Source organism: Myxine glutinosa, chromosome 6 (assembly GCF_964187855.1).
Source record: "Myxine glutinosa chromosome 6, kmMyxGlut1.1, whole genome shotgun sequence".
Classification (NCBI taxonomy): Eukaryota; Metazoa; Chordata; class Myxini; order Myxiniformes; family Myxinidae; genus Myxine; species Myxine glutinosa.
In genome coordinates, this window is record NC_136266.1 from 140,885,028 (window position 1) to 140,898,779 (window position 13,752).

General features: G+C 49.9%; 1 protein-coding gene across 10 annotated transcripts in view; it reads right to left on the bottom strand.

Moving 5' to 3' along the window:
- LOC137430373 (vigilin) overlaps positions 1 to 11,554 on the bottom strand; it is a 168,793-nt gene extending 157,239 nt beyond the window's left edge. For 2 of the 10 annotated variants that reach the window (XM_078780598.1, XM_078780593.1), the window contains exons 1-2: positions 11,398 to 11,506; positions 4,605 to 4,673 (exon numbers count right to left, since the gene is read on the bottom strand). The gene's annotated coding sequence lies outside the window, so the exon portion shown is untranslated. Of the gene's footprint in view, positions 1 to 4,604; positions 4,674 to 10,490; positions 10,646 to 11,094 lie in introns of those variants that run through there. The other 8 variants (XM_078780602.1, XM_078780594.1, XM_078780592.1 and 5 more) reach the window with 8 other exon arrangements.
- Positions 11,555 to 13,752: the final 2,198 nt, after the last annotated feature.

The following is a 13,752-nucleotide window of genomic DNA, read 5'->3' on the forward strand; positions in this document are numbered from 1 at the left end:
CTCTAATTTCCTGTTTGGCATTGAGGACCTCCATCCATTGTTGAGACAGCAGAAGCAGCATGTCAGCATGTCATCTATCTATAATTCCAGTAATCTCTGTGTGTATGTTTGTTTGTACGTTTGTATGTTTGTATGTTTGTATGTCTGTGACCGCTGTTTCTCGACAACTACCGGTCCGATATACTTGAAACTTGCCAGGTATATTGCTGGGGACCCGAGGATGTGCCTTTTCAAGGTTTTAAATTAATCGCAGAAGTAGTTACCGAGCTATGTCCAAAAAACGATTCAACCAATCAGAGAGCAGCGAGCTATCACGTGTGCCGAACGTGGCGAACAGACTCTGCCTCGGATGGCACATTTGAGAGCGTATTCATTTATTTCCCGTCGGCAAACTATGTTGGCGCTATGTTGGCGTTAAACTATGTTTTAAAACTAATTAAAACTAATTTGCGATTCTTTCGCTTTCCTGCGATATGCGACCTTCCGGAGCTCCTGTGAGAGTGTGCGCCATTACGGATAGTACGGGTACGGGCATGCCATATGTTGGCGTTAAACTATGTTTTAAAACTAATTAAAACCATTTCATGTAAATAGAGGGGGGGTGATTGTCACTGTACTCGCAAGCCGTTCGCCGTTCGCTTTGGCGTTGCGAATGGACCAAAACATTTCATGGACCAAACCATTTCATGTAAAGCGTTCGCCGTTCGCTTTGGCGTTGCGAATGGACCAAAACATTTCATGGACCAAACCATTGCATGTAAATAGAGGGGGGGGATATAATTTTAGATATATATATAGTACGGGCATGCCCTAGTGTCTTTAATTCCATCTGGGTCCACAACAATTTGTCCCACTTCATCCTTCAAGCAACTTGAAGCTATATACCCTTCGCTTTCTGCCACTGCTTGAACTTCTTCCTCTCCTCATCAATCCTCTTTCCAACTTCATCATTCCACCACCATGTTTCCGAGTGCCTCGGTCGTCCTTTAGTCCATCCACATACCTCACCTACGGCTCCCAACAGACTAGCTTTCATTGACATCCAACCACTTTCAAGCTCAACCACATCATCGTCTACCCTACTCAGCCCCTCCCTTACTGTCACCTCTTTCAACCTCCACACCTTCATTCTCGGTTGGTACTTCACCCGCCGAGCTCTCCTCGCACCTTTCACCCTTATGTCACAGACAAACAAGTGGTGCTGTGATGAAACACAAAATATATGATTCTATACAATGTAGAAATGAAAACAATACGCAACTCGAGCAGCAAGCGGTAGAGCGCATACCTCCGCCAGGCTCAACAGTTCATGTTTTGTCTCCCACCGATAGGCCAGATCTGGATTCAGACCGAAACCAAAATCGAATCGGCTTGTTCTTGCCACCTTATCAACTCATCCCCAAGTTTAGTCATAACTCGTCCATAACTTTTTATGCCTCCGGCGACTCTGTCGGCGGAGGCATTACGTTTTCAGGTTGTCCGTCCGTCCGTAAGTCCTGGCTAGACCTCGTTTTTTCTCAGCAACCATATGTCCGATTGAGATGAAACTTTCAGGGTAGGAGTGACACCCATGCAGAATGTTTTTATGATAATTGTGATGTCATGTCACGTGGTATGGCAACCATCTTGGATTAAAAGCAAATAATTAAATTATTATTTTTGGGAAACCACTGAATGGAAAAATTAGAAACTTGGCACATTGTCAAGTACTCCCAACAGGGGGGAAAAAAAAGCATGATAAGGCCGAGAAAAATATATTTCCGGTCTCTGGTCAGCGCGCACATCGATTTTGACCCTGCGCATCAACAATTTTTTTTTTTCCCCAAATTTCCAACGGAACCGACAACAGCGCTCCGGCCCGGCAACAACAGGCGCGCGCTATCTCGGGAAATACGGGTCTGAGGGTCGCCATTGGTATCGACGTGCACGCACCGTTCTCCCCTACAAAACTACCTTTAGTTTGTCCAACCAACCGTTCCAAAGATATGAGTAGTTTTGTGTGCCGTGCTGTCATGAATCCAATCGGCTGGATATTGTCATTTATTGAAACGAAGACGTTCTTTGTCGGGTTCGTGTGAAGCAACCAGAAGGCCGAGAGAGCTGCAGGTGGTCTCGTTAATTAGGCCTGGATGCTATCTCGTTTGTCATGAAGTTGTAAGTGTCTGTGATAATCTGGTGGACTGAGAGAAGAGATCGTGGGAGACCATCGGCCTGTTAGACCACTTGCGCATGCGCAGTGTTGATGCGATCGACGCATTGGAATGTTTAACGGTACGGCGAGGCGATCTCGAGAACGAAATGGCAGTCTATAATATGCTTGAAGAACTTAATGATTTTCAGAATAAATACATTTTAAAATAACTTAAGCTTGTGTTCATTATTTTTACAAAAAGGCCTACCAGACCCATTGGCTGTCTTTAATTTCTCTCTGGACGGCACCACGGCAAATGAGGAGGACCGCAAGGCATGAGGACCCAAAAAACAACACCTTTATATGTTCAATCCAAGCTTTTCAAAAAAGAAAAAAAAAGAAAAAAAACAGCATTGCCACATCAATTCTGGAACTTTGGTCTGTAGAGACCAGCAATATATTTTTTTCGGCCGAATGATGACATCATAGGTAAAGTGGTATACCAGCCAAAAATGTTTTCATCGAATTCCTTATCCGAAAAATCTGAAATTGCATGCACATAATCTATGACCCATTTGTATTGAAATATTAAATTTATGACATCATAGGTCACATGGTTTGGCAGCCATTTTAGATTGAAGGAAAATATTAAACAATTATATCTGAAACCGCTCACCCTGTCGATGCAAAATTTTACAAGTATCATCTAACGGCACTGTTGCATATAGTTTTAAAATGATGACATCATAGGTCATGTGGTTTGGCAGCAATCTTGGATAGAAAAACGAACCTTATCCGGTCAACATGAAACTTCACAAACGTGATCCACTACCCATACATATGCAGAGTGATGGCATCTACCCGTTGTGGGACTATGTAGAGGCATATTGGCGAGTCGCATTGTTCTAATTTTAAATATCATGTTATATAATCGCTTTTCACCTGATCTCTCAATGGTGAAGAATCACTTTAAAATTAAATAATTCCCATGTCTCAATCCATATTCAGATCTTCACCAGAATCAAATCGATTAGTCCTAGTCACACACCCAATCGGTCCACCAGGTTTCGTTCAAATCCGTCCATAACTTTTGAGATATCGTGCTATGGATCGGTTTTAGCCCCATCACTCAATTGTGAAGAATCACTTAAAAATTAAATAAAACTCGTATCCGAATCCATATTCAGATCTTCACCAAAATCAGATATATTTGTCCTCGTCACATACACAACCTCTCCACCAAGTTTCGTCCAAATCCGTCAATAACTTTTTGAGATATCCTACTATATGTCAGTTTTAGCCCCATCTCCCAATGGTGAAGAATCACTTAAAAATTTCTCGTAGCCGAATGCGAATCCGGATCTTCACCAAAATCTAATCATTTCGCCCTTGTCACATACACTACCTCTCTGCCAAATTTCGTCCGAATCCATCCATTACTTTTTGAGATATATTGTTCACAGACAAGGAAAGACAGGGGGTGAAAACATAACCTGCATCCACCTTCAGTGGTGGAGGTCATACATAGGCTCATGCATCAATTTAAATCAGTTTCATCAAATGTTAGCAAAACCAACTAATACTTTTAAATTTTAATTCGAAGCAATACAAGCACCTTTGTGCAACATGAAAATTATTGTAGCTCAGAGAAAAAGAATCCCAACGAAAACACGAAATGTGAAAACGAGTGTGGAAAAGGAACTATGATCTGAAAGTTTTTCAAATAGCAACAATGAACTGCACAGGATTTGATTGATATACGTGTAATGTGTATTTCACAGGGATTAAAATACCAAATCACTTTCATTTGGTAAATATAATGTAGCTCTGGGCAATGTGCTCATTATTGAAGACAAATGTGTTTTGGGGATTTTTCCCCCAAACTTCCTGGACAACATAAATTTGTATTACAATTTAGGATCAGAGAGAAAGATAGTTCTTGGATGGATTGTCGATAGTTTATGGGGAAAGCATGTCTGTGGGCAAACTGCCTGAGGAATGTCTACTGTAAAAGGGTAGGGGGTGGGGGAGAGGGAGGGTGTTTAGAGTGGCGACGTGGCAAGGTCTCACGGTTACCAATGCCAATGTGTGCAAAAATGTAGGCGCACAGCATGTACGAGCACATACAAACACCCCCTACTCTCCCCGTTGCCATTTCCCCACCCACACCCCCCCAAAAAAAATAAAAATAATAAATCCCACAAAAGAATCCCTTCAATACACATGCACAGATAATTGCACAGGAAGGCAGGGGAGGTAAATCAAACGCACACATAGGCAGGTAGACAGGCAGGCACGAAGAAGCACAAGTCCGGAAAGACAGGAGGCACACAAAATCTCGCAAGTAAATGCCACATGCAAGCAGGCAGGCGGTTGAGTAGAATTGTGCATACAGGCACAGAGAATCATGCACAAATGCAGGAAGGCATGAAGTAAATTGTACATGCAGGCAGATGCAGAAAATGGCACTCACACAAACGCAGGCAGGTTTGGGGAAATCGCACGTGTCCACACACTAACAGGCATGGAAACGTACGCGCACCTGCAACACGACAAGGAGGCATGCAGTGAGGGAGAATCAAGTACACCCAAAGGCTGTCTTGCAGGCAGACAAGGATAATAGACCGTACAGACCGATCCGATAAGGACGATCGTGCCCCCTTCGCCGATAGGCGGCGCTCTTGCGTCCGCCATTACTGGGAGGCGTTCCGATCCAAGCTTAACTCCAGCTGGCTGCGCCAGCACAACTATCATCGCGATCGTAAATGAAAAGTGTCCGTGATAATCTTTCTCAAGTGTTTCTCTATACGTGTGGAGCGGTCGTGGACACCTGGCACCTGAAGGCACACGATACAAACACCGTTTCCGGCGAAATCGCCGGGCGCCGTAGGCGCACGGCCATGCCGCCCTGAAGGCACCTGGCACCTGGGGGTACCCGGTTTCCACTTCCACCTGCACCAAACCTATTTTGTTAGCAACCGCGTACCCTATGCTACGCCATGTCGAGCCCCCTTCCGCCTTAGCCCCGAGTTTCTCGACCACTATGATAACGATTCCTCTGACCGACCCGACGAGGTGCCCATCCCTTCATCGACTCCTCCATACGGCCAGGTCTTGGCAGCCGTACCACAGCCGCCCGGCATGGATTCTTCCCTCAGAGTCCACCTCTGGCAACTACGGCTAGGCCCAGAGTGGCCGCTGCCAAGCCCCAAGTTCCTTGATCACTAGGGTCGCGACTCGTCTGGCAGACCGACTGGGCCTCCGTCCCTTCGCGCGGGCCGCCTCACCGGCTCCTTATCGCTTCATCGACTCTTCCATACGGCCAGGTCACGGCGGGTGTATCACTGCCGCCCCGCATGAATTCTTCCCTCAGAGTCCACCTCCGCACGGGCCGCCACACCGGCTCCTCGCCGGTCGTATAGCTCGGTGGACCGGTCGTATCGTCCACAATTCCATCTTCTCGGATGAATCTAACAAACAAACATATTTTGTATCGATATTCTTTCGGCAAAGTGAACTGAGACCGGTAACTGCATGTAATCTGAATGCTGGAGAGCAAGCCGAATGAAGAGGACGCCTCCCAACTATGGCGGCGTCTATAGAGGGCGCCCGTCCATTGAACCCTCTGTCGGATCGGTCTATTAGCATGCCGAAGGGTATAGAGAATCCAGCGTGCCATAATCCACAAATAAATCACGGAAAAGCTGGTGTGCCTGTGCGGAAAACCACACACACCTGCATGGAAAATCGAGCGCGCCCGCACGGAGAACCAAGCGAAACCAGGTGAAATCACACATGAAGGACCGAGCACACGCCGACAGAGGACCGCACACGCCTGGGTGGAAGATCACCCAAAGCCACATGAAAACCCGAAAGGAGAAACGAGAGCATCCGGCCGGAAGATCGTGCACAGCTACATAAAGCCCACAGAAAAGCGAGATTACATCCCTTCCGGCCACACATTTGAAGATCATGCCACACACAGCCACACATTTGAAGATCATGCCACACACAGCCACACATTTGAAGATCATGCCACACACAGCCACACATTTGAAGATCATGCCACACACGGCCACATATTTGAAGATCGTGCCACACACAGCCACATATTTGAAGATTGTGCCACACACAGCCACACATTTGAAGATCATACCACACACGGCCACACATTTGAAGATCGTGCCACACACAGCCACATATTTGAAGATCATCTGGACATCTGTGGACATCTCTCTGACCATTCTCAGAGAGCCTCCTCAGCGTCGACGAGTCTGGCATTTCACTCAGGCCAACTGGCACGGTCTTCAAGCAGCCATCAATCATCTGGACTGGTCTCCCATCTCTACCACCTCTGACATAAACTCATCCTGGGAATTCTTCCAAAGTAAATTGCTCTCTCTCATGCACAGATTTATCCCATCTCGTCTCCAGTTGTCATACCCTTCCTCCCGTCCATGGTGCATGGAATCTTGTGGTGAGGCTATTGCCCAGAAACAACTTGCTTTCTTCTCCTGGAAAGCAAATCCAACGGAAGGAAATCTCATATCCTTTCACAAAACCCGAAACAAGTGTGTGTCCACCCTCAGGAGAGCAAAGAAACAATATCTCTCCATTCTCAGGACAGAACTCTATCTGTCTCCCTCTTCCAAATCCTGGTGGCGTCTGGTCAAATCTGTTTCTGGTGTTTGTTCCCCCTCCATCCCCTCCCTCACCTCAGACGGCTACACAGCTGACTCCGCACGTGAAAAAGCTGAATGCCTCAACTCTGTGTTTGCCTCTAAATCTTGTGTCCCAAACCCATCCCTCTCTGTACCCACCGTACCCAGTCGTACCCAGCTGCTCCTGGACTCTGTGTCCTTTCCTCCTGACAAGGTGGAAAAGTTTCTGTCAACCCTCGACTCTGATTCTGCAACTGGACCTGACGGCATCAGCCCACGGGTCCTAAAATCCTGTTCTTCCGCTCTTTCACTCGCTCTCTCTGTTCTCTTCACCCTCTCTTTTGCTCAAGGTCATCTGCCATCTGCTTGGAAATCTGCCAACATCACCGCTTTGCACAAAAAAGGTGCAAAAACAGATCCCAGCAACTACAGACCAATCAGCCTTCTCCCAATTATCAGCAAAGTCATGGAATCCATCATTGCTTCAGATATGAAATCTTTCCTCTTCTCCAATGGCTTGATCTCTGATCATCAATTTGGTTTCAGACCTGGTCACTACTCTGGACATGCTGCTTCTGCTTTCTCAACAATGGATGGAGGTCCTCAATGCCAAAGAGGAAATTCGAGCTGTCTCCCTCGACATATCACGTGCCTTCGATACGGTCTGGCACCCCGCTCTGCTCACCAAACTCTCCTCTTTTGGTATCCATGGAAATCTCCACGCATGGCTGGCGGACTTCCTCTCGAGTCGTAGTCAACATGTGGCCCTGAATGGGTTTCTCTCATCTCCTCTTCCTGTTCAGGCTGGAGTTCCCCAAGGCAGTGTTCTGGGCCCTGTGTTTTTTCTGGTCTTCATCAATGATCTCTCTGACTCTCTTGAAAATCCTCTCTATCTCTTTGCTAATGACTACTCTCTGTCGCTCCATTCTTCATCCCTCAGATCGGCAGTCTGCAGCCTCCTCACTCTCTGCAGACCTGGACAAAATCACAGACTGGGCAAACAAGTGGAACATGTCTTTCAATCCTGACAAGTCTCACACTCTTACGATGTCTCTCCGAAAAGACCGACTGGACAACCCTCCCATCCACTTTCTGAAAAATCCTCTCCAAGAGGTTCTGTCACTCAAGCTTTTGGGTCTCACTATCTGCCATGATCTTTCCTGGGAAAACCACATTTCAAATCTGGCCTCCAAAGCCAGTCGCCGACTGGGCATCCTCCGTCGTGCGAAGTCCTTCCTTGGCACACCTGAGCTCCTCACCACATACAAGTCTTTCATCCGCAGCTCAATGGAATACTGCTCTCCCCTCTGGGCTGGTGCTCCTGCCTCACACCTAGCTCGTCTTCACGCTGTTGAAACCAAAGCATTCAGAATCATTGGAATCTCCCGCGATGAAGCTAACTCCAAGGGCCTCTCACTCACTCACTGCAGGCAGGTTGGTAGTCTTTCTGTCTTCTACCGACTCCTCTCTGGCCTTGCCCCCCCAGCTCTCTCTGGGCTCTGTCCCGCAAATATTCCTACAGGTCGCACAAGATCTGCCTGCAACCCTCTTATGGTTAAACTGCCAAAAGCAAGACTCTCTGCTCACCTTCACTCCTCTTTTCTCCCGCCTCTGGAACAAACTCCCTCACTCTCTTCAATCCCACTCCACCCTCCAGGTCTTTAAAACAGATGTTCACCACCATCTCTTATCTTCCCCCATCCAAAACCTTGATCTTTTCTATCCCCGCTAATTTCACCCCAATTCCACTTTTTTGAAATACCAACTTCTGTCCTGGAAGTCCTTGGTGTCCTTGTGTTTTATACTTCTCCCTCCCCCTTCCCATGCCTCCTCCCCCCAAGCCCTCTCCCTCCCACACATCTCCCTGCTCTTAAATGTTGTGTGCTCTCAAGTGTTTGTGTGCTTCCCCTTCTCTCGTCTTCCGCTCCCTCTTTTTATATATTTTGTTTGTCTGGTTGATTTTGTTTGTGTAGTAAATGTCAGCTCTTTCACAAGCCTCGATTCAGTATACATACAAAAATATAAAAAATTAAAAATCGTGCCACACACAGCCACATATTTGAAGATCGTGCCACACACAGCCACACATTTGAAGATCGTGCCACACACAGCCACACATTTGAAGATCGTGCCACACACAGCCACACATTTGAAGATCGTGCCACACACAGCCACACATTTGAAGATCGTGCCACACACAGCCACACATTTGAAGATCGTGCCACACACAGCCACAAATCTGAAGATCGTGCCCCAAACAGCCACAAATCTGAAGATCGTGCCCCAAACAGCCACAAATCTGAAGATCATGCCCCACACAGCCACACATTTGAGGATCGTTCCACACACAGCACACATTTGAAGATCGTGCCACACACAGCCACACATATGAAGATCGTGCCACACACAGCCACACATTTGAAGATCGTGCCACACACAGCCACACATTTGAAGATCGTGCCGCACAGCCACACATTTGAAGATCGTGCCACACACTTGAAGATCGTGCCACACACTTGAAGATCGTGCCACACACTTGAAGATCGTGCCACACACTTGAAGATCGTGCCTCACACTTGAAGATCGTGCCTCACACTTGAAGATCGTGCCTCACACTTGAAGATCGTGCCTCACACTTGAAGATCATGCCTCACACTTGAAGATCATGCCTCAACAGCCACATACCTGAAGATCGTGCCCCACACACCTGAAGATCGTGCCACACACACCTGAAGATCGTGCCACACACACCTGAAGATCGTGCCACACACACCTGAAGATCGTGCCACACACACCTGAAGATCGTGCCACACACACCTGAAGATCGTGCCACACACACCTGAAGATCGTGCCACACACACCTGAAGATCGTGCCACACACACTTGAAGATCGTGCCACACACACTTGAAGATCGTGCCACACACATCTGAAGATCGTGCCCCACACATCTGAAGATCGTGCCCCACACATCTGAAGATCGTGCCCCACACATTTGAAGATCGAGCCAAGCCACACATTTCAAGATCGAGCCAAGCCACACAACACCCGCATGGAGAATCGAGCACACGCGCAGTGAATGGTGCACACATGGCCGGAAGATCATGCCAAGCCACATGAAAGCTCACACAGAAAAGCTAGACAAGCTCAGAGAATTAAGCAGGCTAGCAGACAAATGCGGAGAACCATGCACACCCGGACACCAGCCTTTCATGTGGCTGACGCACACACACGTGCACGCCAGCAAGCAACTAGGCACACAAAACCAGGAGCTCCCGCACACGGGTCAGTAGGCTGGCACAAGGTGAGAATTGTACGTGTGTTATCACCTCACATCTGCGAACACACAAACCTCCCATTGAATTGAGACATGTCAGTCAAGGACAACAACTCATATAAAAACAGGTTTACCAGCTGTTCAACTGCACCTTCAACTAAAAATGTTTTACAATGCATTTCAAATATTTATCAATTATTACCATTTTACTCCCTCTCTTGGATACACAATGACCTCTGATGAATGCAGAAGGCCATTTGAACCATCACGCCTGTGCTGCATCTCCAGCAAGTTCAGTCAATCACTTATAGACTTAAGCATCAATATGCAGGGGAGCGGGGGGTTGGGGGGCGGTTCACAAGATGCTATTTGAATGTTTAAACTTTCTCTAACCGGAGCTCCGTGCTCGCGCTCTACTCGTACCTGGCACCTCTCGCTAGTTTTGACCGTACGAACTAAAACGTAACGGTCGTGTTGCTTCTCCGGACATCAATTCGCACATTGCATCTCATCCTCGAGACTCCTCGTCCTGCTCCGACTACTTCCAACAGCTCCCAGTTTTTCCCACCGCGGTGTGCGATCTGCAGAGGAAAGTTTTTTTTGTTTGGTTTTTTGGGGGGTGGGGGGGGGGGGGCAGAAGGCTTTCACGAACCTACTGGCCAGGCGAGACGTTCCGGCGGAGCAAATTGTGAATTTTGTAATTTCAAGGTGCTGGCGATAACTCGCCGCCCTCCTCCAACTAGCAGGACGCTTGGCCCTGCGAGGGAAGCGCCATGGCGACCGACGTATCGATTCGATGGAGATGCGAACCCAGGCTGGACGCACCTCATCGTCACGTGAGCAAGCCGTCGGTCAGGTGCTTGTGTACCTGGAGGCAAAATTCGCGGGACTTCCTTGTTGATAAAACACGGGGCCAGGTGACGCGGAGTCGGTCACTGCTCCTCATGTCACAGCTAAACGACAAACCGAGTGGAGCCTTAAGACTCGGTAAGACGCCGCTGCGGACGCGGACGCGGACGCGATCTACCTCACAGTTGAACCCTCTCGAGTCCGTATGCACCTGCGTTGGACACACGGCACAAGTGAGGCAACCGATCGCCAGGCACGGTGCGATGACGTGGCAGGGCTTGTTAAAGGGACGCCGGGACAAGACGATCGGCAACACGGACGAGCGTCTTGCGGGATTCCAAGCGGACACACGTTGTAACCGTTAAGACTTAAGACACATGCGGCGGATAAAACGCTCTCGTAAAACAACATGTCCCGTCACCAGCGGGAATCGTCTGAGAGGGAAAGAAGCAAGCCACGGTAGGAACACGGAGAACGTTACCCGCGTATGCAGAAAGGCGACGCGAAGCGCCACGGTGAGGTTACGCAACAGCGGAGGAACGCTGCCGCGACTAATGGCCGCAAACACGACGTGGCAGCCGGGAGCCAATGAGGAGGTACCGAGCGCGCATGCGCACTGACTACTACCGTGCCTGCGTGGCTCTCCGTCTCCGGCCTTGAGTTAAAAGCTGTGCCAGCTGTGCTGTGTCTCCTCCACCCCTCCCACTTTCATAATAACCTCATCTTGGCGTTGTTTATACGCCAAACGATTCAATGCACTTCACCCTGCTCTTCAGCTGCGAAGAGGTGTTTGCTCATTTAAATGGGTGGGAAGCATTTGAGGTCCACCCAAACAGAACCCACCGCGGAGATTAGAACCGAAATGCCAACAGCAACAAGATGTTCACAGGCCACAGCCGCACACAACATAGTCGCACTGCCCGCACACCACACAGAAGGATACCACAGTCAGACACGACAGAGTCGCACTGCCCACGCACGACAGCCGCACACCACAGAGCCACAACTATACAGCCAGACACCACACCCCACAGAGTCAGACACCACAGAGCCGCACACCACACCGCTGGATACCACAAAGCCGCACACCACACCGCAGGATACCACAGTGTCGGACACCACAGAGTCGGACACCACAGAGCCGTACCCCACACCGCAGGAATTCCACAGAGTCAGACACCACAGAGCCGCACACCACATATCACGCCGCAGGATACCACCGTATCGGACACCACAGAGTCGGACACCACAGAGCCGCACACCACACCGCTGGATACCACAGAGCCGCACACCACACCGCAGGATACCACAGTGTCGGACACCACAGAGTCGGACACCACAGAGCCGTACCCCACACCGCAGGATTCCACAGAGTCAGACACCACAGAGCCGCACACCACACACCACACCGCAGGATACCACCGTATCGGACACCACAGAGTCGGACACCACACCGCAGGATACCACAGTGTCGGACACCACAGAGTCGGACACCACAGAGCCGGACACCACAGAGCCGTACCCCACACCGCAGGATGCCACAGTCAGACACCACAGAGCCGCACACCACACACCACACACCACACCGCAGGATACCATCGTATCGGACACCACAGAGTCGGACACCACACCGCAGGATTCCACAGAGCCGCACACCACACACCACACCACACCACAGGATACCACAGAGTCGGACACCACAGAGCCAGACACCACACACCACAGCGCAGGGCACCAGAGTTGGACACCACACAGCCACACACCACAGAGACGCACACCACACATCCACACCCCATAGTCGGACACCACAGAGACGCACACCACACATCCACACCCCAGAGTCGGACACCACAGAGACGCACCCCACAGAGACGGACACCACAGAGACGCACACCACAGAGACGGACACCACAGAGTCGGACACCAGAGACGGACACCACAGAAACGCACACCACAGAGACGGACACCACAGAGACGGACACCACAGAGTCGGACACCACAAAGTCGGACACCAGAGACGGACACCACAGAGACGCACACCACACATCCACACCCCAGAGTCAGACACCACAGAGACGCACACCACAGAGACGCACACCACAGAGACGGACACCACAGAGACGGACACCACAGAGACGGACACCACAGAGTCGGACACCACAGAGTCGGCCACCACAGAGACGGACACCACAGAGACGCACACCACAGAGATGCACACCAAAGAGACGGAAACCACAGAGACGCACACCACAGAGACGCACACCACAGAGACGGACACCACAGAGACGGACACCACAGAGACGGACACCACAGAGTCGGACACCACAGAGACGGACACCACAGAGACGCACACCACAGAGACGGACACCACAGAGACGGACACCACAGAGGCGGACACCACAGAGTCGGACACCACAGAGACGGACACCACAGAGACGGACACCACAGTCGGACACCACAGAGACGGACACCACAGAGACGGACACCACAGAGACGGACACCACAGAGACGCACACCACAGAGCCAGACACCACAGAGGCGGACACCACAGAGTCGAACACCAGAGTCGAACACCACAGAGTCGAACACCACAGAGACGGACACCACAGACGCACACCACAGAGACGCACACCACAGAGACGGACACCACAGAGACGCACACCACACATGCACACCCCAGAGTCGGACACCACAGAGACGCACACCACAGAGACGCACACCACAGAGACGGACACCACAGAGACGGACACCACAGAGTCGGACACCACAGAGACGGACACCACAGAGACGGACACCACAGAGTCGGACACCACAGAGACGGACACCACAGAGACGG